The sequence below is a fragment of the Mastomys coucha genome, unplaced genomic scaffold (genome assembly GCF_008632895.1).
Source record: "Mastomys coucha isolate ucsf_1 unplaced genomic scaffold, UCSF_Mcou_1 pScaffold6, whole genome shotgun sequence".
NCBI lineage: Eukaryota > Metazoa > Chordata > Mammalia > Rodentia > Muridae > Mastomys > Mastomys coucha.
Window position 1 is genome coordinate 46,916,373 of NW_022196912.1, and position 18,445 is coordinate 46,934,817.

Sequence of the window (18,445 nt, forward strand, 5' to 3'; positions counted from 1 at the left end):
TATAAAGCCTATGGAGTAATCCCCTGATAAAGGCAGAGCCTCCTGATCCCATGGTCTCAAAATCCCTACGTTTTAGTAATGTTGCAGTGGGAACCTAGACTTGACCATGTGAGCCTATTCCAGCTACTTCAAATCTATACCATTAATACTTTTGCCCCACACATGTCGCCACCTGAAGGTATAATGACTCCAAGAGTAACATTCCAGAAATCAGTTAGTTAAAGCAACTTATTAAGCCTTTAATTAGGTTGCTCAGTAATGTCTATTGAGCACTTACCACATGCCAAACACTGTTCTAAGTACTACACAGGTAATAAATATTGCTTTTGACCAGTACTACAGCTCCATATTCCCGTGTGTAAATCCTGACCTAATAGTTGAGACAAATTAAAGAGATACCAAGGTCATGTTATGAAGGAGACATGAACTAAGCCACTAAGGATCAAGATATTTCTCTTCCCCTCCTTTACCAATATCTCCCTTCCCCGTGTCCCCTGCAGCCTACCAGTGTTACCCTCAGGATTTAGTTAGATCCAGTTGCAGCCTGTTTGGAGGCCAGTGTCAATTTAAACTGTGGCTGTCATGGTATATGGTTAAAAAAAAAACTAGAGGAAAATGATGATGGTTTACAATATTGGTGGTTTAAAAGCAGGCAAGGAGATTTGGGAGGTTTTAAAAAGAGGCTATTGGGAATTTGACTATTGTTATACTGTTATTACGGCTGTCTCTCTCTAATATCCTGAACTGTTTCCTACCATGCTTCATTCATCCACTGATGAGGCAGCATTAACTTTACAGAGCTCTACTCAGGACTCATAATGGATGAACGAAGGTGACCCATGCTCCTGGGAGTTTGCAGTGTAGAGTGATTGGAAAAGGATTCCAGGAAGAATGGAAGCACCAAGAAGTGAGTTGGTGATGCCCACCCTGCCAGCTTTCCACCCTAACCTGCAGAGTAAGTGTCTAGACAGCTTCACCCAACCACTAGATTGGGAGATCAAGAAAGGGACAATACTGTCACTACAAATAAGATCTCCACCAATGGGATATTACCCTTTCTGATGTCAGGGTCACAAACAGCCTTGCAACTCATTTTATAAGGCATCCATTAACAAGGTCTTCTGTGGATCTCCAGCTGTCATTGATAACCCAGTTCCCGTGGTTGCCACAGTCTATGAAGTCAGCTCTCTGTTCACAAAGGAAACATTAGTAATAGCATTGCTCCCCACAGATACACAACTGAGGAGCTATGAAACCTAGAGGTAAACCAATTCTTTCCAGTAGAGACCACATCTTTTCAGTCATGATTCACAGAGGCAGCTTCTTCCAGCCAGTGAGTGGGTCTGGCTGCCTACTGAGCAAGCAGTACTTAACTAAGTCACCACTGCTTCTATTCTCCTTTTCCCTTCCTCCTCTGTGTTACAAAGTGTTTAGGATACACAAAGAGATGGACTTAGAGGAACAGTTACTCCCCTATCAAATAGTCATCACATCTTTGTACAGGCAAGATGAGCTCAGGGAATTGAGCAATACAACAGAGAGAGACTGTGTCTCTTCTGCCTCATCTAAGACAAAGGGGAACCCGGGCACCCTGAGAAATTCCTCAGTGTGTTTACCATCGCCAAGCTACATTTTTACCCACTCTATGCGGAAGCTTAAGTCTTTGAAAATGTATTGTTTGTTCAGTTTCTTTGCACAAACTATCTCAAAGCCCAGTTGGCCATAACCTGCTATTTATCAAATGAATCGATGAGTCATTAGTTACCAAACATTAGCCTGGCACTCATTAATGCCAGACTTTGTTCTAAGCACATATCAAAGCACATTTATTGATTTGAGTTAGAGCTGGGACTCCAGAATCAACGCTAGAGTTTTCTCATCAGGACAACTGCCCTGCCTCAGCATAATTCTCTTTGATTTACCCAGCATGCCACTGCCATCACCTCAGCTCTAAGGACACCATATGTGACCACATAACTGGTCAGTGCTCCTGCCACGGGGAGGTGGCAGGCTCCCATTGTGATCGGTGGGCAGTGGGCTACTTTGGGTTTCCCAGTTGCTGCCGTGCCCTTGTGGTGGGTTTGCTGAACTTTGTGGTTCAAACACGGGGACAGGCTTGGATTGTGGAGGTTTTACAACTGGAATATACTACAGAGGGTATTGGATTCATGAGCATTTTCATTTTGAGATCTTTACACGATTTCACAATGGGAGACATATGGGGGAAGGCACAGCAGTATTTAAGTATAGAACGATGACTATGAGTGGGAAGGTTACTGTTGAGCCATCCTTCAAAATTATCCTGTGAGTCAGAATGTTTGATTCAACCATGCCTGCCATCTATATCCCCAGATCTGACACCTGTATCACACAGGGCTATTATATTGAGCTTTAAAGGCAAATCTTAGAGACCTCCAATATACTTTTAAAAGTCCTTCTGGATCAATTGAGCATCTGAAATACTCAGTTTTGAGATACGCCATCTTAAAGCATCCAGATGCACACTGGCTAACACACAAGCTTTTCCTGGGAACATTTCAGTTAAAAAAAAAAAAAATGCCTTGACAAGTGCATTGGTGGTTACTATGAAAATTCTTCAGGACAATCCTGTCGCCCTTGCCTTGTCTAGATGTTCTCTCAAACAATCAGTATTTTCTTCACTCTTGTTACCAGAATTCTTGGAGCTCAAATATAACCTGTTGTATTCAAGGCTATACAGGTATGAAGTCTTGTTTCCTTCCATCTTGAACTACAATCTGGAAATGATCAGATGAGGAGAGCAGACCCAAGGTTACTGGTTACCAGGCACAGTCACCTCGGTTACTGCTTACTTAACTAAAGCTTTGAATCGCAAAAAGAAAAAAAGAAAAAAAGAAAAAAAAACTAGTGACAGTTACAAACCCATTCTGCTGAATTAGAATTGTCTTCAAGTTTTACAAAGCTAACTCACCAAGAGAGATTGAGTCAAATTCAGTCATTCAAAAATATAATCATCACATGTTAGATAAGATGTATGAATAAGTAACATGTTATAGACTTGTTAACTATATAAAGAATTAAAAGTTTAATCAGCCAGGTGCTTTTCTCTGCATAATTCTAAACACTTTAGCTGATATTTCACAAAGGTAACTAACTTTTTAGTTGTTGAAACATTGATTGGGGCACTGCAGTGTAGATACTGCAAATGTCTTAATATAAAATTTGTACCTGTTGCTCCATCAATCAGCATTTTGTTTTGTTTTGTTTTGTTTTGTTTTTGAGACAGGGTTTCTCTGTGTAGCCCTGGATGTCCTGAAACTCACTCTCTAGACCAGTCTAGCCTACCTGACCTGCCTGACTCTGCCTCTCTAGTGTTGGGATTAAAGGCATGTGCCACCACCGCTTGACTTCAAATTTTTATTTTAAAAAGCCTAAGCATTACTAATGTGGTCTGCCTCAGCCCCCAGCATACTTGTAGCCATTTTGTTCTGTGTCTGCCAGCTAGTTCATATTATTGCTGAAATATCCCTGCCAGTCATCTACACAGAGAAATAACCTGACTCAGAGCAAGGTGATGCTGTACGTTATGTTCTGTATGTTCCGGATGAGGTTTGTTAATATTAAGAAATTCCACAAATCTTTACTTGGAGCCATCAAGTTAAAGGTCAATATGAACTGTTATGTCTAAAGTAGCTTGAGTCAGAGCTGACCACTGGCCAGCACTTCCTGCACCTGCATATCAGCTCACTGTGGGTTTTTTTTTCTCCTTTTTAAAACCTGCCCTGAAAAATGTTTGTTGTCATAGCTTAGATAATTCTGAGCTGCACTCCTAATCTTCTCAATATTAGGGTATGCATTCAATAAACCATCACTGTCTGACTGATATCACTGTCCCTGTGGTTTATGAAGCAGCTCTCAGACCCCAACAACTATGAGTATAGAATGTAAACAGTTTAGAAAGCGTTTAGTGTCTACTTGATTTTACTTACACTAAGAAAATATGGCAAACTACACACTACATTGTTTCCTTCAATAGTAATTACCATTGTAATCTCAAATCACTGACTGATTCTTTTGGTTGTTACATCCCAGGTTACAATGTAACTTTAGTTAATTCTTGGTTCTTCTCTTTTCTCTAAGCACAGCTTGGCTTGGTTGGTCAGTTGTAGAGACGAAGAATATTTTCAGTAGATAGACTAAATGTGGACATCACCATCTGGGCTCCAGACAACTGTAGCTGCCTTGAGGGTAGGAGGCAAAGAGTGTTGGAGAGGACATTGGTGTTTTGATGCAGGACTCAGCAGAAATACCGCAGGGTCCACTAGCATCCGTTTGTAGTGTGTAGTTTTTGCTACCCTGCTTTAAGCTCCAGCAGACTGTGCTACCAGCCCCACCCAGGTTCCCTTGAATCCCCTGATGAAAGACACACACAAACATTACCTTATTTTTCAACCAACCTTATTGGCTCAATTGCTGGCCTCTTCTAAGCCTTCCTTGGGTATCTCATGCCCTCCTTTTCACTCCCAGTTCAGCACCCTAAATCTGCCCTCAGTTTTAGTTGCTCAGTTACCTCCTCCTCGTTCAGTCCTCTAAATTTGCTCTCAGCTTAATTATGTTTAAAATATCCCACATGCAGCCCCAGGCCCAGTCGGGGAAGTGGCCAATGGCCACTCCACACTGGATCTCACAGGACTCCTGCTTTTTCTCCCTTCAAAGCATGGCAAATCCTTTTCTCCTCCTCCTGCCTCTCTTAGCCTGCCTGCAAGAACTGGAAGTCCCATCTCTTTCCTTCCACCTAGCAATTGACCCCTGGCATCTTTATTGATCAATCAAGAATCAACTGGGGAACAGGACCTTAGCATCGGAATCACCCCCTGCATCCCTTTAGGCACCTTCTCAAGCTGCTTGGCACTATCCCCTATGGCTGCTTCATTACACCATAGTTCATCTGTAGGGTAGACAGAAACCAAGATTCCCCAGGGAGAATGGGGACTCAGGTCTGCTTTTGATCCTCAGACCCAGAAGACTGGCTACAGTTACATAAAGACCTAGAAATCATTTGCCCCAACTCCATAGTTTTTAAAGAGAGAGTAGAATCCATTCTTGGCCAAAGGTTTTTTGGATGTAGGTAATCTTTTATCTTAGTTAGGGTTGCTACTGCTTTGATAAAACACCAAAGACCAAAAACAACTTAGAGAGGAAAGGGTTTATCTCAGCTTACAGTTCAACATCACAGTCTGTTATTAAGAAAGCTCGAGCAAGAACAGGGCAGGAGTCACGGAGAGTGCTGCTTTCTGTCAGGTTCCTCATGGCTTGTACAGCCTGCTTTCTTAGAGCACACAGGACAATCAGTTCAGGGGTGGTGCTGCCTATAGCGAGTGTTCTTACATAAATTATCAATGAAGAAAATGTACCGCAGGCTTGCCCACAGGCTAATCTGATGAGAACATTTTCTTTTTCTTTCTTTTTTCTATGACTGACAGTTTATTCAGTCATTTTCTTTACAACTGAAACTCTGGGCATTCAAAATTAATGTCCTTGCCCTTGAGCTTCTTATACATGCAAGAAAAAGTTCCAACCTTGTGTTCCACGTTGTTCTGCTATGCTTTGTCTAAATGAACCTTTATGAACCATCTGCCATCCAATTTCACATGGGTCTTCTTTACCCACAATTTCACATGGGAAGATCAAGTCTTTAATGATGGCACTGTCCACAGCTGTCAGTATCAGTGTGCTGCTTCTGTGTGGTTTTGTTTGTTTTTCACAGAGCTTTTCTGGGTTGGCATGGGGAGAATCCTTCTCTAAGCCATGAAGACTATATGCTTCCCAATTCACTGACTAGGTGGACTTCAATTTTTCTGGAATGATTCAGCTGAAGAACTGGCACAAAAATTATGGTGCCCTTCTGACCACTGCCATCTCTAATTTTCTTGGCCATGGTGATTCTGAGTTCCCTCAGCTGCACCTTGAGATCTAAGTTCATCTCCAACTGCTTCAGCGGTGCCTGTGAATACAATACAGAGAACATGAGTGTCACACCAGGGACACTGGACCCAGAGCCAAGGGATGGGGGTGAGAGGGACCAGGTAGACAAGCTCACCTGAGAGATGCCAGACTTGAAGTGATCTGGCTTCTCGCCACTGGGCTTCATGGTTTTGGCTCTGGAGCTGAATTGAATATAGCCTAGTCCTTACAGAGACTGGCTTAGAAAAAGACCCAGCTCTGGCAAATGGAGAACATTTTTTTAGTTAAGGTTCCCTCTTTCAAAATGATATTAACTTGTGTCAAGTTGACATAAAGCTATCCACACACTTTTTTGTTTTCTCAATGAATGATAGATAAAATTGAATACTTTTTAAAATTTGAACTTCTACTTTTCTTTGAAATTGTCTCCAGGAAAAAAAAACAATCACCTTCTGTTAAAGCCTCATTTTACATCCCAATACCCACCCCTCCACACTCCAACACCCACCCTCTCTCCATTTCCTTTTCTTCTCTTTTCTTCCAGGTGTTCAGTGTGAAGAATGTGATCTCGGATTCTATGGCAACCCAAGAATTTTGGGAGCACCCTGCTGGCTCAGTGCCTGCAACAACAACATAGATGTAACAGACCCAGAATCCTGAAGCTGGTAATGGGAATGTCTCACATGTCTACACAAAACTCAGGGCCCAAGCTGTCAGTCCTGCAAACCAGGTCACTTTGGATCTGCCATCAGACCTGCAAAAGTAAGTTCACGGAGCTCCCAAGGGGAATACATGGTTGCTAGGTAGCAGTTTGTAAACATGATGTTAGCTTTTCCAGGCTTCTTTCATTTGGGAGGATCCTTGCTAGCAAAAGCAGCACCCACTAAGAGAGAGAGTTGTTGCAATGAAAATTGTCAGCAGAAATGGGTGTAGCTGGCTGGAGAGATGGCTCAGTGGTTAAGAGCACTGATTGCTCTTCCAGAGGTCCTGAGTTCAATTCCCAGCAACCACATGGTGGCTCACAACCATCTGTAATGGGGATCTAATGCCCTCTTCTGGGGTGTCTGAAGACAGTGACAGTGTACTCACATACATGAAATAAATAAATAAATCTTTAAAAAAAAAAAAAAGAAAAAGAAAGAAAAAGAAAAAAAAAAGAAAAAGAAATGGGTGTAGCAGCTAGTATCAGGTACTGGTGAGCAGTGCTCAATGAGTGTAGCACCTGGTCTCAGGTGCTGGGCAGTGCTCACCAACATTGCCTTTTGTGACTATTTCTTTGACCACTAACACCATTGTTAACATGAAGATTCCTGGGCTGTACTCTGTGCACACTGAATCAGAATCCCAGGCATCTGTAAGATGCTCATCAAGAGACTTTAAGATGTGAATATGAGGATTTGTGCTGTGAAAGACAAAGCTCTAATAAGTAAAGGATAAAGCGGAGTGCTAAGACCCAGGGGAATACTTCTAACACTCCAGTTTACCCAAGCTAATTTAGAAAGACATGTTTTTCAAATTATTTAGATAATTTTAATTTTGTAAAAGAGCTTAAGAGAAATGTAAGACTCACTGTCCTCCCCGCCAAAAGCTCCAGAAGCTTAGGCTGGCTCATGTGAGACTGATGTTTGGGAAGATCAAAACTGATGGAAGGTTTGCACCAGCTAGGATGCGTCAACAAAGCCTGTGCTGCGCAGCGAGCTTCTTTCCTGGGTCCTTCAAAGAACTCATATAAGAGATCTCTCAAAAGCCTTCTCCACAATTCGTTAAATGCCAGTGTTACTGAATCTACCTCTAACCATGGTTTTATGCCAGGCCCTCCAGGTGTCCTTCTGGAGTGAGTTTCACTGCACAGCCCCTGGCCAGGGAAGTTTGCCTCTGTGATCCTGTCACAGGAGTATGCCCTTGTCTGCCACACGTCACAGATTTTGTGACCATTGCACTGATGGATACTGGAATCTGATCCCTGGCAGTGTGTCAGTGATGTGACTGTGACACACACACACCTCTCAAGGTAGCCTCTGTGACTAGGCAAGGCACTTAGAAACTTTCTAGTGTCCTGGGAATAAGAATGGACGGTGAAGTATGTTTTCCAAGTTTGCAGATGGTATTTTATCTCTATGTTGTTGAGGATTCGTGGTTCTATACTTGACTCTCCTTAAACAAGACTCAGTTGGTATTTATTTTCCCAAGAATCAAAAGGCCCAAAAAATAGAGACCAAGAGCTCTGGGGCTAAGCTTTGCCAACCTCACTTTTCTCTAGGCCTCTCTGAGCCTGAGAAGTCAGGCTCCACCCATGGCGAAAGCCAGACACAAGCCACCCCCTCACTATCTTGCACACACAGTCCCAGGTAAGATCCACAAAACAATTACTAATCAGAAGTTATAAGCAATAAATAGGTGAGTCCAGATGCCATCACCCGTGGCAATGATTAGGCTGCCTGCTCCAGACTAGCACAGATGGCTCCTAAAGACTATGGGCTACAGAGCATACCTTCACTCTTCAGTGCACACCTAGTATTACCTGCAGCACCCTGTAATAGTCAACCAGACGTGAAGCAGAGAAAAAATTTTAAATACTGTAAAATTACCCATTTGTGTAAAAGCTGTTTACTGATTTTGTCCTTTTTTTCCCCTTAATAAATGTATTTTCTCAAATACTTTTCATATGGAAAGAGATGGGGAGAAGACAAATACGACAATATAAAATTTTACAAAAAGTCGACTCAGTGATGTAGGAGCCCAGCTTTATTGAAATCAAAACCCTAACTTAAGAAGCTGGAGTCTTAATCCAGGTTTGGGGTTGCATGCCTGGAATCCCAGGAAAGTGAGGCAGGAAGAATTATAAACTAGCCTGGGCTGCAAAATGAGGTCTGGTCTCCAAAACAAACAAATACATGCAATCTCTAGAGCCATTTCAATTAATAAGCATGAGAGTCATCTCTAACTTCAACTCCACAGTTGAACTTATTATTCAAAGATAAGAATCTTATATAAGTAAATTTCTTAAGATGGGATTTCCCTATGTAGTCCAAGCTGGCCTGGAACTTGCAGTGTTCCTGCCTTAGGCTCCTGGATGCCGGGGTTGCAGGAATGCACCACCGTGCTCTGCTAAAGATGACTCAGCTGTACAGAATGTGTTTGCCCTTCCCTTGTTTCTGCTACAACCCTGTAACCAACCTACGCAAATACACCGTACCGCCTTTGCAAAAGCACAAACTCTTTAAATAACAAAACATATAGTCAGATTATAAAGATGGTACAAAGAAAATGTGCACCACACCCACTTCCCCCAATTATTAGCATCTTATATTGGTTGGTATATTTGTCACAGTAATAACCCAATATTAACTAGATCTCACAATTTCCTTGGAATGCTCTGGTTTTTACCCAGAGTGCTTTACAGCAGGTTATCATGTCTCTTTAGCCTCCTCTTGCCTATCCTCATTCTTCATCACTGTCACAGGTTTTAGAATATCTATTGAATATGCTTCACCTCAAGTAACATTTTTCTCATTAGTCTGGGGTTCTGGGATGTGAGAAGTTGACCAGGGACCCACTTCATTCACATAAGACTAACATGACTAATCACTGACTGTGAATCATGGTTACTTTGTAGAAGTGTCTGTCAGGTTTCTGTGCTATACAGTTATTCTTTTCTCCCTCCAGACTGCACTTTTAGAAAGGGACATCACCATGCCCATCCCACACTTACAGAATAAGGAGTCCTGGTCAACATCCTTGAAGGCATCATATCTCCACAAATCACTGGGATTGTTCTATATTGGAACTGTGTCCATTGTCCCCATTTATTCAAAAGAATATGTATATTTCAATATATATATGAATAAATGAGGACAATAGACACATAGTGAGATATATCACGATGAATTCATGGGTATTTGTACTATCCTACTCATAATGGCCCAATGCTATTTTATTGTTGAAGTGATTCAGGCTTTGGCCATAGGAAGTTCTTTAAGTTAGAATTTATACCTCTTTTATACTCAAATATTATAGAATTCTTCAAGGCGTTGTCTCGGTTTATAGTCAGAGCAGTGTTCTGGGCTCATATATTTCCCGCCCCACTTTTAGACACAGCTCTAGCAAATGTTGCTTCCTTTATTGGAGAACAGTGTTAAAAACTAAGATGTGTATGCAAGGTGATCACTCCCATCTGGCGCGTTCCTCTGTACTCTCTCTACTGACACCCACCAACCACAGAGTAGACAGATTGGCCTCCACACAAATGTTTGGCTTCTTAACTCCTTCAGCACTTCTACCATCCATGACCTCACTGTGTGGCACTCTTCTTAGACCTCTGGGAAGGCATGTTTGTCATAGCATGTAACATACAGTTCAACCAAGGAGGCCAAGAGCAGTGCATGACCTTGAAGGTCAGGTAGCATTAATTTAATTAAAATCTCCTCATTACAGGCTACTTTTTTTTCTTTAAAGATTTATCTATCTTATATGTAAGTACACTGTAGCTGTCCCCAGGCACACAAGAAGAGGGTGTTAGATCTTACCACGGATGGCTGTGAGCCACCATATGGTTGCCGGGATTTCAACTCAGGACCCTCAGAAGAGCAGTCAGTGCTCCCAACTGCTGAGCCATCTCACCAGCCCCATCACAGGCTACTTTGAGTTGTTTGGTCCACGAGGGAATCCCTTGAGGAAGGTCCTTTCTACAGTCAAGAAACACTTTCATTTGAGTACAGAGGAGACATATGGCTAACTAAGATTCCCAGCTGTTTAAATAACTTCAGATAAATACTTCCATGTCAGCCAGGAGGTGGTCTCCAGTGCATTCCCACAGAGAGAGCCAACTGTGCTGTCCAATATTTTGGTCAACAGTTTAGATGGAGTTGGGAGAAGCAAGTTTCTCAAATTTTCAGATGCTGCAAAACTGTAAGCTAATACGTTAAAGATGGAACAGGAAGCCAGGTAGCCTAACAGGCTCTCGCGTAGGTGGGAAGCAACAAGAAATGTTAACAGGGTAAAAGTAAAGTTGCGTAACTAGGCTCTTAAAATCGTTTGCATAAGGGTGAGCGTAATCACTTGGCACCGACTCGTGTGAAAATAGCTGGAGATTCTCGCTGTGTGAAGCTGCAAGGGAGCCAGCAGTGCCCAGGGCTGCCAGAGCACGGATGCCTGGCCAGGCTAGAGTAGGTGGCATGCTGTACTCAGCTTCAGTACAGTCACCATCCCAGTGCTGGCTTCACTAGCTGGACAACTCCTGGATCAGTCTTGTCATTTCTGAGCAGCATAGCATTTTTACAGACCTTTAAAGTTTCGAGTAAGCTTTCCTCTGCATGGTTATGAGGTATACAGTGGTATTTTGGTGCATATTTAATGATCAAAATCAGGGTAATTAGCATAACTGTACATCGACCTTTTGTGTTAAAAGCATTCAAAAGCCTCTCTTGTAACTATTTTAAAATGTCTAATAGAATACCTTTACCTATGGTCATCCTATTGTTTTATATTTTACTGTTACATATGCCATAGCATTATGAAATATGCTAGGACTTCCTCCTCCTGTCTTGCTGTATTTTTGTATTCTATCCTTCCCTTCCTCTCTCTTCCTTGGCAGACACTATTATTCTCTGCATTTCTCTAAGACAGACACTTAAATTCTACATGTAAATGAGAACACGGAAAACCCCCTTTCTTTTAAATACGTTGTTAACATCAACTTTCTAAAGTATGTGTCTAAAAGAAGGCAACCTGAATACTGACTAGAACTGCGCAATCGCATAAGGGCCTAAGTCAGTGTGGTTCTCAACCTTCCTGATGCTGTGACCCTTTAATACAGTTCCTCATGTTGTGGTGACCCCCCCCCCCATACATAACATTATTTCATTGCTACTCCATAGCTGTAATTTTGCTACTGTTACAAATCGTAATGTAAATGTCTGATATTCAGGGCATCTGGTATGCTACCCCTAAGGGGGTCTCGCTACCCACAGGTTGAGAACCGTGGGTCTAAAGCAATTAGAATGCATGGTCCCAAAGCATAGACATGAAGGCAAGCAAAAGTGTCTGAGTGTGGTTGGCGGATAGGGAGGCTGCCTACTTTGTGCAGTTTCACGAGAAAGGACTCAGTGTGATGGGAGCCAGTTCAGAGGAGGCAGACTGAGTGCAAGGACAGGAAAGCACTGCTCAACAATCAAGAGCACCCCTTATTACCACATGCCTTGGGAGTAGCAACTTCCTGTCATCCCCTCTACCTGAACAGACTCTAGTGGGGCCTCCAAGGATGCATAGAAGGCTGGTAAATGGAGTCATTTTATGAATCTAGCTACCTGTGCGCTGTAAGTACACTTACAGAACTGATGATTAAGCATGCTCAGTCAGATATAATTTAAGATTCCTGCAAGCAGCTTATGTTTGTCTTTTCTCTCATATTCTCCAGCCTTTTCAGTTTTCAGAAGAAGTGACTCAAGAACACCAATGGGAAGAAGGTACATGAACATTCAACCTTCTGTCAAAAGCACAAATGTGGCAAAGTGATGAATTATAAAGTAAAAAAAAAAAAAGTGCCATTTTTTTTATAAAATGCAATATTTTTATAAAATGCCAAAAAAAAAAAAAATGCTAGCAAAACCGTAGCCCAGTTGGTGGAGTTACGCTGTGTATCCTACAAGGGAAGCATTACTCTCCAGTGCTTTGTGAACAGTAGACAACATCTTTGGGCTGTGCCCCTCCGTCACTTACCCAGGAACTCCCATCACCGTGGACTTAAAAAAAATGTGGCCAGTTTCCCCGTGTGTGTTTTGTTTTTGTTTACATCTGTGTATGTTTCCTAGTCCGGGGCCACCTGTCCCTGAACAGCTGGAAGCAGGCGGTATGGTTGAGAACAAAGCCAAAGCACATTAATTTGTGATTCTGATACTTCCAGAGGTGGCTGCTGACCGTGGGAATCATCCTCCTCCAACTTTTGCACAACTCTGTGCTCTAACTCACTAGAGAAAAACTGTCTCCTATGAAGATGCATTGCTGTGTTTTGTTTTGTTTTGTTTAGACCATAAAGCTTGTCAGTTCATCATTCACCACCCACAACTGTTCTCACAGCATACAGGTCAGTATCCAAGCAAGCCAGGTCATGGCAGGACACTGCAGTGAGGAAAACTATTACAGCAATCCATCTGGAAGATGCATTTGTAAGTAACTGAATGCTAAAAACACAGGTGCAGTCATTCAGTTCTACTATGGGCATGCTACACACACACACACACACACACACACACACACACGCAAACCCCACAAGTTTCATATTCTTTTATTTGATTCTTCTTTTAAAAACAGTGTACATTTAGAAAGCACACATGACTTAATTCTAGTTATGAAAACGATAGCTTTATAATCATATAAAAAGACCTTAAAACTATTAGCCTGTGTTAAATATTAGCCTTTATTAAAATTTCTTTGAATTAGATCAGACATCTAGGGTGGTCATGATTGATTATAGACAACTATCTGCTATTTGGAAGCCTGTGGAGGGAAATCGATCCCCCTGAACAGAAGCAGAACCTCATGGCTCTAGGTTGGTGACATAGTTTCTTATTTATTGAACAGATATTCACTGCCTGCTGCTCAGTACTGCAGATGCTACACGGTGATCCTCTGTCTTCTTAGATTTGAGATCCATGCCTTCCAGCCATGTTTGAGATCCGTTTGTAGGATTCAAAGCAGCCCTGTTCAGTCCATCATTCTGCAGTAAGGAAAGCATGAAACATCTATGCTGCCCACCCTAGAAGTCACTAGTTACAAATAACCATCAAGCACTTAAGAGTCTAGGTATCACAAATGAGGGGAGGAGGTTTTGATCTTAGTCATTCAGATGGGTGTAAGATGGAATCTTAGGGTCGTTTGGACTTGCATTTCCCTGATGACTAAGGACTTTGAACATTTAGAGATTCCTTTGTTGAGAGTTCTGTTTAGCTCTGTACCCATTTTTTTAATTGGATTTTTCAGTGTGGTAGTGTCTAATTTCTTGAGTACTTTATATATTTTGGATATCAGCCCTCTCTCTGATGTAGGGGTGGAGTAGATCTTTTCCTATTCTATAGGCTATTGTTTTGACTGATTGAAGTGAGGGTGTCTTTTGCCTTATAGAAGCTTTTCAGCTCTATGGGGTCCCATTTACTAATTGTTGATGTTAATGCCTGAGCTGTTGGTGTTCTATTCAAGCAGTTGTTTCCTATGCCAATGTGTTTAAGTTATTCCCTATTGTTGCTTCTATCCGATTTAGTGTATCCTGTTTTATGTTCAGGTCTTTGATCTACTTGGACTTAAGTTTTGTGCAGGGTGATAGTTATGGATCCATTTGCATTCTTTGACAGGCAGACATCCAGTTAAACCAACACCATTGATTGAAGATGTTTTCTTTTGGGGCTGGCAAGATGGCTCAGCGGGTAAGAGTACTGACTGCTCTTCTGAAGGTCCTGAGTTCAGATCCCAGCAACCACATGGTGGCTCACAACCATCCGTGATAAGATCTGATGCCCTCTTCTGGTGCATCTGAAGACAGCTACAGTGTATTACGCTGGAGCAAGCGGGGCTGGAGGGAGCAGAGGTCCTGAGTTCAATTCCCAGCAGCCACACACATGATGGCTCATGGCCATCTGTACAGTTACAGTGTACTCATACACATAAAATAAATAAATAAATCTTTTTTAAAAAAGATGTTTTCTTTTTTCCATTGTATAGTCTTGGCTTCTTTGTCAAAAATTAAGTGTTATTTCTGAGAATTGGGCTGCCTTGTCTAGGCTCAATAGAAGATCTTATCACAAATTGATGTGTAGATTGATATCCCTGGGAGGCCTCCACTTCTCTGTGGAGAAAGGACAATGGAAGGTGGGAAGGTGGGAAGATGAGAGGGAGGGAAACTGATCAGGATGTAAAGTAAAAGAATTAATTAATTGCCGGGCAGTGGTGGCGCACGCCTTTAATCCCAGCACTTGGGAGGCAGAGGCAGGTGGATTTCTGAGTTCGAGGCCAGCCTGGTCTACAAAGTGAGTTCCAGGACAGCCAGAGTTACTCAGAGAAACCCTGTCTTGAAAAACAAAACAAACAAACAAACAAACAAAAAACAAAAGAATTAATTAATTAAAAAAATTAATGAGGGGTGGGATTGTGCCTTTCTGAATTTTACTCATTTAACCTTGAATAATCATGTGGGGGGGCCGGTGAGACTGCTCTGTGGATAAAGATACCTCAGTAGGTAGAGCCTGATGGCCTGCCTTTGTGCCCAGAGCCCACATGTTTTTTCCTGACCTCCACATATGTACCATATCACACATGTACACACATATATTATGAAAAATGCAATATGGTTAGTGAGAACCATAGGAGAAACAACAAAAATGTGGTGTCTGCATTGATTCTAGAAAACATCATTCTTACATATCAATTTAAATTATGCTTCCAAAGAAGAATCAAATATGATGGGACTGTAGATCAGGGTGACTCCTACATTGTCTCCTAGCAAAGTGTACACTTCTGGCTAAAACCTTGTCACTCTGCCCTTGCCCTGTTCCACTTCGTATCCTTGAGTGCTTTCTCAAGGTCACACTTAACCTGGTTTTCTATATAGAGCTGGATATTTTAAAACCAGGAAGGGAAAGAGAGTGGGACAGCCCAGTGAGTGTAGGTGCTTGCTGCCAACCTTGACAGCCTGCATTCAATCCCTGAGACACACACGGAGTGGGGGCAGGGGGAGAGAGATTTGTGACTCCCACAAGTTGTCTTCTGACTTCCACATAAGCACTGTGATGTTCACACACATACACTCACATTAAAAATGCAATAAAATTATTAACAATCAGGAAGAAGGGATAGGAGTGATATAATTCTTGTCTAGCATGCAGAAAAAAAAGAAGAATGTTAGCTCTTTTAAATCAAAGTCTGTTAGCCTCTTTCTTTGTGTCCCTCTGACATTTTAATAATTTTACTTCATGCAAATGCTTCATCTGTTAGTGAAGCCAGGGGAGACTTTGCAAATGCTTGGCAGGGACTACTGAGCCGCTGAGTTCCTAGGTGAGAATAGCTGTGGGCAGAGCTTGACCTGCATCTGTGCCACGGTGTAACATTGTTTCAAGGTGTCCCATAGAGACCCCCTGGACCAATCAGCATGTTCCATGACATCCAATGCAGCCTAGAGTGTTAACTAGTTTTTATTGCAATTGCCATTGTTGACTATAATCTTAGAGATCATTTCTGTCATTCATAATTGGCATTATTTATATGCAAACTATGCAATGCCTTTTAAATCACATACATGTTTATTGCAGTGACTCTAAAAGCATAAGTTAGTAACTTCTAACCTTTTAGAAATGCAACAAAATAGAAACCTGCTCAAGTGAAGTATTGTGTGACATCAGATATTTTCTTTTATGAGGTCAAAGACAAAACTCCTTCTCCCATCTCCTAAAGAGCAAAGTAATCATGTATAAAGAAAAACAGCAAGAGTCAGCAGCCCAGGCAGGGTTTTCAGTGTGGCCATGGGACTTCTTAGTCCTGCTGTGATGGCCACTATCAAATCCACATGCCTCCTTCATGCAGATAAAGACCCCACGTGTACACCCACAATAACAGCCGCATTTAATTTTTCCATTAGATACCCTGAGTTGATTTTCTGATAGAATAGAGAGAGGCAGGCTGTATTTTAATGATTTCTCGAAGGTCTTTGAAACCATATTGTTTTAAAATTGTTGCCTTGGAAACATGAATTGGTGAGAATCCCAGGGGAGGAGGGAAGGGTTGATTTTTAAGCTAGGAACAAACAGATTGGGTAACATTCTCTGCTTCTTCACTCTTCCTTTGTAGCATGTGACTACAACAAAGAAGGAGCCCAGAGACCTGTATGTGACCCAGACACTGGCATGTGCTACTGCCCGGAGGGTGTCAGCCGCCATAGATGTGATCACAGCACCTGGGTCATGACCAGGAATTCCCTGCCTGTCTTTAATGTCAACTGTGCTTTGATCACTGGAAACATACCTCCTCTTCCCTCTCCAAGGCAGTGCAAGGGTTAATTGGGCTGGCTGCTAACAAGAAAGATAAAGGAGAGACCCAGCCTACCTGTGAGGTGGACTTCAAAGACCTCAGAGAGAACATTTCTACCATAAAGAAGATTTTGAAACAACCTGTTCTCTAATTTGGTGAATTGTTGAAAGGCAAAAAAAAATTTAAGAGTCTGTGGGATAAGATTTGTACTCAAGGAAAAGATAAGCCAACCCCTGAGTGACCTATGACTTCTGCCGAACTTTTACATCCTTTGCCTTCAACTTAGAAATATACTTGTGTTGGCTGTGAGAATCGATCATTGTTTAGCTAATAATCAGACTTGTTTTTTTCTTTTTGCCTATGTATGTGGTATGGGTACAGTTTACAGATATATGTGCATGTCCATATGAAAGACAGATATTCAGATATTGACACAAGTGTACAGGTATGCAAGCATAGGTGTGCATGTGTGTGGAAGACAGAGATTAATACATGTGTATGGGCATGCAAGCATATGTGTGCATGTGGAAGGCAGAGTGACTTCAGATAGTTTTTGCTATTGCTCTCCACTTTAGTTATGGAGGCAAGGTTTCTTGCTGAACCCAGGGTTGGCCCATTTGAGAAGTCTAGCTAGCTGGCTTTTCCCAGGGATCTCCTGCTTTTAGAAGTAAGGTCACACCCATTCAGCTTCTGTATTGATAACTGGAGGTCCAAATCCCACTTTTGAGTGTAAAAGACAAGCACTTTTTCTCCTGAGCCATCTCTGTGGACCCATAAGTGGACTTTTAATTGTGTTTGTTGTTTCTTCTTGCCCAGTTAAGATTATATCTGATTTTTTTTCCCAGATGCTATTACATTCTATAAAAGCACAGCCATTAGTAGGTAAATGGTGGGGACTGGCAGTGTAGCAGTAATATTGCACTTCTGAGCACGCACAAGGCCATGTCTTAAGCCTCGGCACTCTAAAGACAATAAAAAATTAAAAATAGAAGGTTTACTGAGAAGCCTAAACCCAGCAGGACTGAAAGCCATGCCACCGATATTTACAGCCATTACACTCCGAAGACACACCATCTATTTCACCTATGACACAGCACACTAAACATATAATACTTTCCAATACAAATGATATATTTTCGATGATGCATACAAGGAAAATTTGCCAGATCTTCCCAGATCCTCCATTTATTTAGAAGCTACACATTGTTTGTTATGTCATACCAAGGGTGGCCATTCCTTCAGAACACAATATCCTTTTTATCGTCTAGTATCAAATTCATTTCCCATTCATCAGTCATCTCTCAAGATTACCTTGGACGCTCTGACCCAGGAGCTTAGGAGAGAGGTCAGATCCAGCACAGTGAGTTCTTGTGGATGAAGGTCTAGTGAGGCACAACCATGCTACAGTGACAGCCCCCCTGTGGATGCTCTCTCTCTCTCCCTCTCTCTCTCTCTCCTCTCTCTCTTTCTCTCTCTCTCTCTCTCTCTCTCC

General features: G+C 42.0%; 2 pseudogenes; one reads left to right on the forward strand and one right to left on the reverse strand.

Moving 5' to 3' along the window:
* Positions 1 to 18,445, forward strand: part of LOC116080997 — a 107,968-nt pseudogene that overhangs the window by 59,166 nt on the left and 30,357 nt on the right.
* Positions 5,171 to 6,505, reverse strand: LOC116080791 (annotated as a pseudogene).